Genomic DNA, 11,892 nt, shown 5'->3' on the forward strand with positions numbered 1-11,892 from the left:
CCTTGAAATCAGCCCTTGCCTTTACAGGAAGCCAGTGTAGAGAGGCTAGAACTGGAGTAATATGATCAAATTCTTAGGTTCTAGTCAAGATTCTAGKAGCCGTGTTTAGCACTAACTGAAGTTTATTTAGTGCTTTATCCGGATAGCCGGAAAGTAGAGCATTGCAGTAGTCTAACCTAGAAGTYACAAGAGCATMGATTAAMTTTTCTGCATCATTTTTGGACACAAAGTTTCTGATTTTTGCAATGTTACGTAGATTGAAAAAAGCTGTTCTTGAAACAGTCTTGATATGTTTGTCYAAAGAGAGATCAGGGTCCAGAGTAACGCCGAGGTCCTTCACAGTTTTATTTGAGACGACTGTACAACCATCAAGATTAATTYTCAGATTCAACAGAAGATKTCTTTGTTTCTTGGGACCTAGAACAAGTATCTCTGTTTTTTCCAGAGTTTAAAAGTAGAACATTTGCAGCCATCCACTTCCTTATGTCTGAAACACAGGCTTCCAGCYAGGGCAATTTTGGGGCTTCACCATGTTTCATRGAAATGTACAGCTGTGTGTCATCCACATATCAGGGAAAGTTAACATTATGTTTCAGAATGACATCACCAAGAGGMAAAATATATAGTGAAAACAATAGTGGTCCTAAAACGAAACCTTGAAGAACACTGAAATTTACAGTAATTTGTCAGAGGACAAACCATCCACAGAGACAAACTGATATCTTTCCGACAGATAAGATCTAAACCAGGCCAGAACTTGTCCGTGTAGACCAATTTGGGTTTCCAATCTCTCCAAAAGAATGTGGTGATCGATGGCATCAAAAGCAGCACTAAGGTCTTGGAGCACGAGGACAGATGCAGAGCCTCGGTCTGACGCCATTAAAAGGTCATTTACCACCGTCACAAGTMCAGTCTCAGTGCTATGATGGGGTCTAAAACCAGACTGAAGCYTTTCGTATACATTGTTTGTCTTCAGGGAGGCAGTTTTTTTTAATCAGAGGAATGGGAGATTCGATATAGGCTGATAGTTTTTTATATTTTCTGGGTCAAGGTTTGGCTTTTTCAAGAGAGGCTTTATTACTGCCACTTTTAGTGAGTTTGGTACACATCCGGTGGATAGAGAGCCGTTTATTATGTTCAACATAGGAGGGCCAAGCACAGGAAGCAGCTCTTTCAGTAGTTTAGTTGGAATAGGGTCCAGTATGCAGCTTGAAGGTTTGGAGGCCATGATTATTTTCATCATTATGTCAAGAGATATAGTACTAAAACACTTGAGTGTCTCCCTTGATCCAAGGTCCTGGCAGAGTTGTGCCGACTCAGGACAACTGAGCTTTGGAGGAATATGCAAATGTAAAGAGGAGTCCGTAATTTGCATTCTAATGATCATGATCTTTTCCTCAAAGAAGTTCATGAATTTATCGCTGCTGAAGTGAAAGCCATCCTCTCTTGGGGAATGCTGCTTTTTAGTTAGCTTTGCGACAGTATCAAAAATACATTTTGGATTGTTCATTTTTTCCTCAATTAAGTAGGAAAAATAGGACGATCGAGCAGCAGTGAGGGCTCTTCGATACTGCACGGTCTTTCCAAGCCAGTCGGAAGACTTCTAGTTTGGTGTGGTGCCATTTCCGTTCCAATTTTCTGGAAGCTTGCTTCAGTACACAGCTTTGTATGAGATCTTCAGTTTCTTGGCAATTTTTCACATAGAATAGTCTTCATTTCTCAGAACAAGAATAGACTGACGAGTTTCAGAAGAAAGTTKTTTGTTTCTGGCCATTTTGAGCCTGTAATTGAACCCACTAATGCTGATGCTCCAGATACTCAACTAGTCTAAAGAAGGCCAGTTTTATTGCTTCATTAATCAGAACAACAGTTTTCATCTGTGCTAACATAATTGCAAAAGGGTTTTCTAATGATCAATTAGCCTTTTAAAAGGATAAACTTGGATTAACTAACACAACGTGCCATTGGAACACAGGAGTGATGGTTGCTGATAATGGGCCTCTGTACGCCTACGTAGATATTCCATAAAAGATCTGCCGTTTCCAGCTACAATAGTCATTTACAACATTAACAATGTCTACACTGTCTTTCTGATCAATTTGATGTTATTTTAATGGACAAAAAATTAGCTTTTCTTTCAAAAACAGGGACATTTCTAAATGATCCCAAACTTTTGAACGGTAGTGTATATTATTTTATTTTGTACTTTTTCCCCTTTTTCTCMGCAATTTCATGATATCCAATTCGTAGTGACAGTTTTGTCCTATCGCTGTAACTCCCATATGGACTCGGGAGAGGMGAAGGTTGAGAGCCATGCGTCCTCRGAAACACGACCCTGTCAAGCCGCACTGCTTCTTGACACACTGCTCGCTTAACCCGGAACCCAGCCGCACCAATGTGTTGGAGGAAACACTGTATAACTGGTGACCGGAGTCAGCTTGTAGGCGCCCGGACCACCACAAGGAGTCGCTAGAGCGCGATGGGWCAAGGACATCCCTTCCAGCCAAACCCTTGCCTATCCTGGATGACGCCGGCCCAATTGTGCACCGCCTCATGGGTCTCCCAGTCACGGCCGGCTGTGATACAAAAGCAGGGCGTTCTACCTGAGAATTTTAGACCTTGGACACTGTCTCATTGGCCTAACGTTATATCCTAATTTGACATCTGTGCAGGTCATGTTCTTCTTCACATTACCATCTCTGATAAACACAAACTATATCAAATAAAATCTACATTTATTTGTTACATGCACAGGATACAGAAGGTGTAAATGGTACAGTSAAATGCTTACTTGCATAGTGGAGTCTTTTGTTTAGACATGTAACTAGCTAGCTAGCTAAACAATGAACCAATCCCAACTCATAACATTACTCCCCTGCATGAATGTACACATAGCTAAAGCTAACCAACTACTAGGTTCAATGTTAGCTAGCTAGCTAACATTAGGCTATAACTAGCAATGCAAATGGCTCTGAGATACGAATAATATTWCTACACAGATCATACACGTAACGTTAGCTAGCGAGCCAGACAGCTAAGGTTAGCTAGCTACCTAACAGTACGCTTTAACTTGCAATGAAATTGARTTTCTGACAAAATTAGAAATGTATAATATAATATCTAGCTAGACTCTCTTACCGTATACACGGATGAATGCTTTTCCCTCCCTGTCACGGATGCCATGGTTGCCCTTAGTTTAATGTTGTAATCCGTAGACAGGTGTTTAGTTCAACACAGCCTTCTGTGTTCTCTTTTCYACTCCATACGCATTTGCAATCAAACGCCTGAATTTTCTCCATCTCCTTAGCTATCATACTTTGCTTCCACTGGGTAATCCACTGATTTCAAAACTTGATCCTCCAGAAGGTGGAGAGCCTTAGCAACACATTTGCTGTTGTTAGTGATATCTTTCAAAAATGCAACGTTAGAAAGGATTACCTACACATACTGAGCAGCTCATGTTAGCTATAGACAGAAGTGTGCTACATGGCAGACCAATCTGAACAAGATGGAGGGAAAGTTGGAGCATAACTAATGAAATTACAGTTAACTAAAATGTACACTTAATCCAGAATAAACGAATATATAGAATTTATTATACAAGAGACAAAATCCACAAATTATGCAGCACAACGGCAGAGCCATGTCTTATGTGTAAAATGAATATATGACTTAATAATCTATGCTTTCTGGGAATMCTATAAGGTTCAGAAGTTTTGGGCAGAGCCAGAAAGTTGGCTGTCAGAAGTATTACAAAACGCTGTGAGGGTTGTGGTACATCGTTTAACTAAATGTTTTTGAATTTCTCAATTGACTGTTCAGAAATCAGAATTTCTGTTTGGCTTGGTCCTACATGATGACAGAATGCATTCTGTTTTAGTATCGCAGGTAATGTTATAGGAAGGTTTGCGTTACGGATGAGGGGTTTTTAACAAATGTTTGCGGGAAAGGTATTAGGGGTAAGGGTGATCAGCAAAGCCTTCTRTCTAGGGGATGTGAGGGGGCTGCTTAGCATTTCCAAATGAACCTTAGCGCTGTGTTAGCGCTGTCTTCTGCCACATATCTGCACCAGCAGAAGGGCTCATCTCCTTAGTAAATACTACCTGTCTGTTGGGTTTACCCCCGGGAGGAGGGAGGGAGAGAGAGAGTGCAGGAGAATGCAGACAGAAAAATAGCAGTACATGGCCATGTTTCTACCTTCTGAGCCTACCACATCTGCCAAACACGTCACAAAATGTATTTAGCTAAATATATCTATGTACGAGTTAAAAAGAAGGAATGGTGTGAAAAAGGAASCAGACAGACAGAGATGTAAACACTTGTCATCCCAGAGGAGAAGTGGAGAGGTTCTTCAACCTTTTTTTATTTGAGAAAAGTCTGTTCCCGAGGAAGTCTAGCTACTCACAATTTGCTGCCAAAATGTTACCTGGCTAAAACAGTGAACCATCTACCCTGGTTGAATAATTTCTGTAATTCCGAAACACTTTGTTGACAATAACATTATTTCTGATTTGCATGTCAAGTGAGGCACATTACATTAGGTTAAGTGCTTCTCTCCCCACAAGAGTGTCATTGGCTCACACTGACTGCCAACATCCTCTGATGAAAAGAGGGATTGGAAGAGATGGAAAGAGAAGTGTAAGGATGAGATGAGAGAGATGAGGATGTCAGAGCGAGTTGTAGCTGTATGGTGTTTAATCTCTCTCMTGCTTGTCATTCTTCTTGCAGACACAGCATATGTGCGGGTTTTCATCAGCGACGTGAACGATAACAAGCCCGTCTTTGCTCAGCGCCTCTATGAAGTTGGGGTTGACGAGGATGCAGATGTCGGCCTGGCTGTTGTCACCGTCAGTGCTAATGACGAAGATGAAGGTATGGAAGGAAGGATGAGGAAGAAAGAGAGAGCAGCGAAGCCCAAAGAATTTCCACCAGTGATGGCACATTTGCACTAATGGCAGTGAAATTAGTGAATGTGTAACGTTMATTTTTTCTCAGGAGTGTATGTTAAGGCAGTGAGGCAGGTAACCTGGCACAGGTATAACATTTCATGAGAAACCTGAGGGAAAAGTAAATTTTTCACATTCTGTGCAGGGCCAAAACTCTCCTTGGTATGACATTAGACTTTGGGCAGAGGTAACTGTCAATCAAAGAATTACATTTTTCCCAACCCTAGACTCGTCTAGTTTTAGAGACAATGAGGGCAGTGAAGGGTTAAAATGTTCCAAAATGACTCACCACAAGTGCCATCTCCCCATCTGGATTTAGCTCTGCTGCAATCATGCTGAGACGAGATAAGCTGAGCACCATGCTACATTAAGACGCAGCCATTTGATAGTCAAGTAATGCAACACCACATATGTTCTAAAAAGACAGACACACTTCTCCTACACAGTACAGTAGGTGGGTGGGATTTGGTGTGATAAACCAGTTTATCCCCTGTACWGCGGCAACACTCTGTGTAATATCGGCTATGTTTTGGGTTGTTAATCAAGTATTTATCGCAAGCGGGGGTTGGTGCGGCTTAGTTTATAGGGTAGCCTATGTAACGCTAGCTGCAACCAAGCCAAGATGAACAACCAGACAGCACCAGCCCCCAGCATTTAAAGGAGCCTAAACCCAATCTGTCTTTTTTTTATCCACACATGGGCTCAACTGCAGTAGAAGCTTATAGGAAAGCKCTGAGGGAGCACTTTGTCTGCTGATTTATGTTAATAGCAGAGATTAGACTAGTATTTACATTGGGCTTGTAGCTCCTTTAACACAACAGACTGGTTGAAAGGGGAGTCATGAAATATCCATGGGACTATTTTATCTGGCTAAATTAGCCCACTGGACGGTCTCCATGGACACACACTAGAGATCTACTTCCTCATTGATTTCTCAACCCTCATAGTGACATACAGATGTAGGTTCTTAATTTGACCTATATTGTTCCAGCAAAATAATCTGTCAGCAACAGGATTTGAACGTTTAGTCCATAATGTTGCTTGATCGGTGGTTAGCTGGCCAAAAGTAGGCMACATGAAAAGTGCAATACTGTAGTACTCAACCTGTCTCGAGTCTGGTCTCAAGACCACATTTTGAGTGTCTCGGTCTTGTCTCAGTGTCAGATACATTTGTACTTGGTCTTGACTCGGTCTCGGACAGTGAGGACTCATCAGTTCTTCACAAGACCAGCAGAGTAAAAAACATGTAATTATCAACTTCCATTCAGTAAGCGCATAAAACCGCTTTGCCAGGCCAAATATATACAATCCTTTCTTGAAACATTAATACCTGCAGTCTTTATATCTAGTATAGACATGTTTGTGCAGTGACAAACCTATTGGACCTAGGCCTTCAGTGTGTGACAGCTGAAAGGACAGCAACTGTAATACCAGCGCACTCATTTCGGAAAGTGCAGTTTTTATAAAACACAAAGTGCTAGTGGCATAGTGGAGGCTATACGCAGGTATAAACCCTATACCCTATTTTTTTATGGGCATTGCTTGTAGTCACTTAATCCCCACTAATGGTTATCAAAGTAGTGTAGTGGAGGTATATGACTTATCAATTATGTAGTACAACATAGAAATCATGCACAAAGCAGCCTACACAATCGCAAACCATGTGAAAGATATTCACATGCACACCGCACACAGCCTAGTTTCAACTGACTATCATCTGCAGACAGCAAGAGCACACAGCTCTCAACTGGTTTTGACATGGAGCAGCTCACAGAAGAATGACATCGGTAGCCTGTAGGGTAGGTAGGAAAGATGTTTCAACTCATGATATCTACCAGTAAATGCTAACTAAGGCAACAATGGGTATGTAAACCAGGTATTGAAAATGTTTGGTCTTAAGTCTTGGTTGGTGCTGTAGGCTTTTTGTGATGCGCAATTCKGTTATCATGCCCTGTTTGCATCAGGGGCGTAGGCATAGCTGGGCCTGGGTGGACACAGACCCACCCACTGGGSAGCCAGGTCCAACAAATCTGATTGAGAAAAAACAAAAAATAATACATTATTATTACAAAAATACTCAATTTTCCCAAACCTCCAAAATGGTTCCATGACGTGGTTTAAGCATTGTTGTGGACTTAGAACATCAAATTATACTTTTTTATTTTATTTATTTTTTTAGAAAGTGTGATTTTGAGAGTGCAAATCTGAAAAATATTTAAGAAAACTAATAAAAAAACTGGAATTTTTCAGAAAGGGTGAAGCAGGCTGTTTGGGCAGGCTGTTTGGGAATTTTTGTCATATGCTGCATTTGCTATAGGARAATTGTTTACCTTTTGTTTGTGACACTTTGATATCTTGATAATATGCAGCTGTTTAAAGGGCAAATCTACAGATGTAACAATAACAAACGGCCACCCCGCCTCTGTTTTGGTAAAAATCTGAGGGGTGGGCCTGGAGAAATGTAACCACTCTCAGATTAGTAGACAGAGCTACAGTATGGATGCAAGGATTGACCATCCATGATATGAAAATTATTGTTTTAACCATGTTATGAAGCTATAAAGTGTTTGTTTACATTTACAATGATTACAAACATTGGAGTAAAACAAGCTTATATTTTGGGTTCCCATGGTTTGTGACAGTTGAACTAAGCTCATGAGGCATTTATAAGTTATATTCTTCAAGAATCAATGGATATACAGCACCAGTAAAAAGTTTAGACACACCTACCCATTCCAGGGTTTTTCTTTATTTTTTAAACTATTTTCTACATTGTAGAATAACAGTGAAGACATTAACACTARGAAATAACACATAACCAAAAAAGAGTTAAACAAATAAAAATAWAWATTATATTTAAGATTATTCAAAGTAGCTACCCTTTGCCATGATGACAACTTTCCACACTCTTGGCATTCTCTCAACAAYCTTCATGAGGTAGTCACCTGGAATGCATATCAATTAAAAGGTGTACCTTGTTAAAACTTSTTATGGCTGCAATCCTGTTAACGGGATGATATGACAACAGCCAGTGAAAGTGCAGGGCGCCAAATTCAAACAACAGAAATCTCATAATTAAAATTCCTCAAACATACATGTATCTTATACCATTTTAAAGGTAATCTTGTTGTTAATCCCACCAAAGTGTCCGATTTCAAATAGGCTTTTCAGCAAAAGCACCACAAACGATTATGTTAGGTCACCGCAAAATCACAGAAAAACACAGCTATTTTTCCAGCCAAAGACAGGAGTCACAAAAAGCAGACATAGAGATAAAATTAATCACTAACCTTTGATGATCTACATCAGATTGACAACTCATAGGAACTTCATGTTACACAATACATATATGTTTTGTTCGATTAAGTTCATATTTATATCCAAAGACCTCAGTTTACATTGGCGCCATGTTCAGAAATGCCTCCAAAATATCCGGAGAAATTGCAGAGATCCACGCAAATAACATAAATACTCATCATAAACTTTGATGAAAATACAGTTTTACATAGAATTAAAGATACACTTGTTCTTTATGCAACCGCTGTGTCAGATTTCAAAAATCTTTACGGCAAAAGCACAATATTCAATAATCTGAGAACAGCGTTCAGCCACAAAAGTAAGCCAGTTACCCGCCAAATTGTGCAGAACAAAACTCATAAAAAAGCAATATAAATCTTCACTTACCTTTGCTGATCTTTGTCGGAACGCACTCCCAGGACTCCCACTCCACAGAAATGTTCTTTGTGTCGGTAATGTCCATAAATTTATGTCCAAGTAGCTACTTTGTTAGCGCGTTTAGTACATATATCCAAATGCTCGTGCAGGTCCAGGCGACGTCGGACGAAAGTTCAAAAAGTTATATTACAGGTCGAATAAATTGTCAAACTAAGTATAGAATCAATCTTTAAGATGTTGTTATCATAAATATTCAATAGTTCCAACCGGAGAATTCCTTTGTGTCTATAGAAGTAATGGAACGCAAGTAGAATCATGTGGATTGCGCATGACCAGAACTGGCTCTCTGCCAGACCACTGACTCAAACAGCTCCCATCCGGCTCAACATCACAGTAGAAGCTTCATTTCAACGTTCTATAGACTGCTGACATCTAGTGGAAGCCGTAGGAAGTGCAAACAGATCCATATCCTACAGTGTTTTCAATAGGCGATGAGTTGAAAATCGACCAACCTCAGATTTCTCACTTCCTGGTTGGATTTCTTCTCAGGTTTTTGCCTGCCATATGAGTTATGTTATACTCACAGACATAATTCAAACAGTTTTAGAAACTTCAGAGTGTTTTCTATCCAATACTAATAATAATATGCATATATTAGCAACGGGACTGAGGAGCAGGCCGTTTACTCTGGGCAACTCTGTGCACCTTTCATCCAAGCTACTCAATACTGCCCCTGCAGCCATAAGAAGTTAAAAGTACATTTGTGAAATTTCTTTCCATCTTAATGTGTTTGAGCCAATCAGTTGTGTTGTGACAAYGTAGGGGTGGTATACAGATAGCCCTATGAAGATAGCCCTATTTGTCCATATTTTGGCAAGAACAGCTCAAATAAGCAAAGAGAAATGACAGTCCATCATTACCTTAAGATATGAAGGTCAGTCAATCTGGAAAAATTCAAGAACTTAGAAAGTTTCTTCAAGTGCAGTCGCAAAAACCATCAAGCGCTATGATGAAACTGGCTCTCATTAGGACCARCACAGGAAAGGAAGACCCAGAGTTATCTCTGCTGCAGAGGATACATTCATTACCAGCCTCAGCAATTGCAGCCCAAATAAATGCTTCACTGAGTTCAAGTAACAGACACATCTCAACATCAACTGTTCAGAGGATGCGTGAATCAGGCCTTCATGATCGAATTGCTGCAAAGAAACCACTACTAAAGGACACTAATAAGAAGAAGAGTCTTGCTTGGGCTAAGCAACATGAGCAATGGACATTAGACTGGTGGAAATCTGTCCTTTGGTCTGATGAGTCCAATTTTGAGATTTTTGGTTCCAACCGCTGTGTTTTTGTGAGACACAGAGTAGGTGAATGGATGATCTCCGCATGTGTGGTTTCCACCYTGAAGCATGGAGGAGGAGGAGGTGAGATGGTGTGGGGGTGCTTTGCTGGTGACACCTGTCAGTGATTTATTTAGAATTCAAGGCACACTTAACCAGCATGGCTACCACAGCATTCTGRAGTGATACACCATTCCATCTGGTTTGCMCTTAGTAGGACTATCATTTGTTTTTCAACAGGACATGGACCCAACACCTCTAAACTGTGTAATGGCTATTTGACCAAGAAGGAGAGTGATGGAGAGCTGCATCAGATGACCTGGCCTCCAAAATCACCTAACCTCAACTCAATTCAGATGGTTTGGGATGAGTTGGACAGCAGAGTGAAGGAAAATCACCAAACAAGTGCTCAGCATATGTGGGAACTCCTTCAAGAATGTTGGAAAAGCATTCTAGGTGAAGCTGGTTGAGAGAATGCCGAGAGTGCGCAAGGCTGTCATCAAGGCAAATGGTGGCTGCTTTAAACAATTTTTTATTGTTTAACACTTTTTTGGTTACTACATGATTCCATATGTGTTATGTCATAGTGTTGATGTCTTCACTATTATTCTACAATGTAAAAAAATTAAGAAAATTCCTTGAGTAGGTGTGTCCAAACCTTTGACTGGTACTGTATATACAGTTAAAGTCGGAAGTTTACATACATTTAAACTCAGTTTTTCACAATTCCTGACATTTAATCCCCTGTCTTTGGTCAGTTAGGATCACCACTTTATTTTAAGAATGTGAAATTCGCAATATCAGAATAATAGTAGAGAGATGTCACGGCTGTTGAATGAAGTGGACCAAGGTGCAGCGTGGTGAGCGTACATTTTCTTTTTATTAGAAATGACGCCGACAAAACAATAAACACTACAAAACAAACGTGAAGCTTAAGGCAATGTGCCACAAACAAAGTCAACCTCCCACAAAGACAGGTGGGAAAAAGGGCTACCTAAGTATGGTTCTCAATCAGAGACAACGATAGACAGCTGTCCCTGATTGAAGACCCTACCGGCCAAAACATAGAAATACAAATAATAGAACTAAAGAACATAGAATACCACCCCAAATCACACCCTGACCAAACCATATGAGACATAAAAAGGATCTCTAAGGTCAGGGGTGACAAGAGAATGATTTATTTCAGCTTTTATTTCATCACATTCCCAGTGGGTCAGAAGTTTACATACACTCAATTAGTATTTGGTAAGCATTGCCTTTAAATTGTTTACTTGCGTCAAACGTTTCGGGTAGCCTTCCACAAGCTTCCCACAATAAGTTGGGTGAATTTTGACCCATTCCTCCTGACAGAGCTGGTGTAACTGAATCAGGTTTTAGGCCTTCTTGCTCTTATACACTTTTTCAGTTCTGCCCACACATTTTCTATAGGATTGAGGTCAGGGCTTTGTGATGGCCACTCCAATACCTTGACTTTGTTGTCCCTAAGCCATTTTGCCACAACTTTGGAAGTATGCTTGGGGTCATTGTCCATTTGGAAGACCCATTTGCGACCAAGCTTTAACTTCCTGACTGATGTCTTGAGATGTTGCTTCATATATCCACATATTTTTCCTACCTCATGATTCCATCTATTTTGTGAAGTGCACCAGTCCCTCTTGCAGCAAAGCACCCCACAACATGATACTGCCACCCCTGTGCTTCACGGTTGGGGATGGTGTTCTTCGGCTTGCAAACTCCCCCTTTTTCCTCCAAACATAATGATGGTCATTATAGCCAAACAGTTCTATTTTTGTTCATCAGACCAGAGGACATTTCCAAAAGTTACGGTCTTTGTCCCATGTGCAGTTGCAAACCGTAGTCTGGCTTTTTATGGTGGTTTTGGAGCAGTGTGTACGATCGCCTTCATCGTGGAAATGACCAGACCGGTA

General features: G+C 40.5%; 1 pseudogene; it reads left to right on the plus strand.

The window, feature by feature from the left end:
• LOC111960997 (neural-cadherin-like) overlaps positions 1 to 11,892 on the plus strand; it is a 140,038-nt pseudogene that overhangs the window by 53,868 nt on the left and 74,278 nt on the right.

The sequence above is a fragment of the Salvelinus sp. IW2-2015 genome, linkage group LG4q.1:29 (assembly GCF_002910315.2).
Source record: "Salvelinus sp. IW2-2015 linkage group LG4q.1:29, ASM291031v2, whole genome shotgun sequence".
Classification (NCBI taxonomy): domain Eukaryota; kingdom Metazoa; phylum Chordata; class Actinopteri; order Salmoniformes; family Salmonidae; genus Salvelinus; species Salvelinus sp. IW2-2015.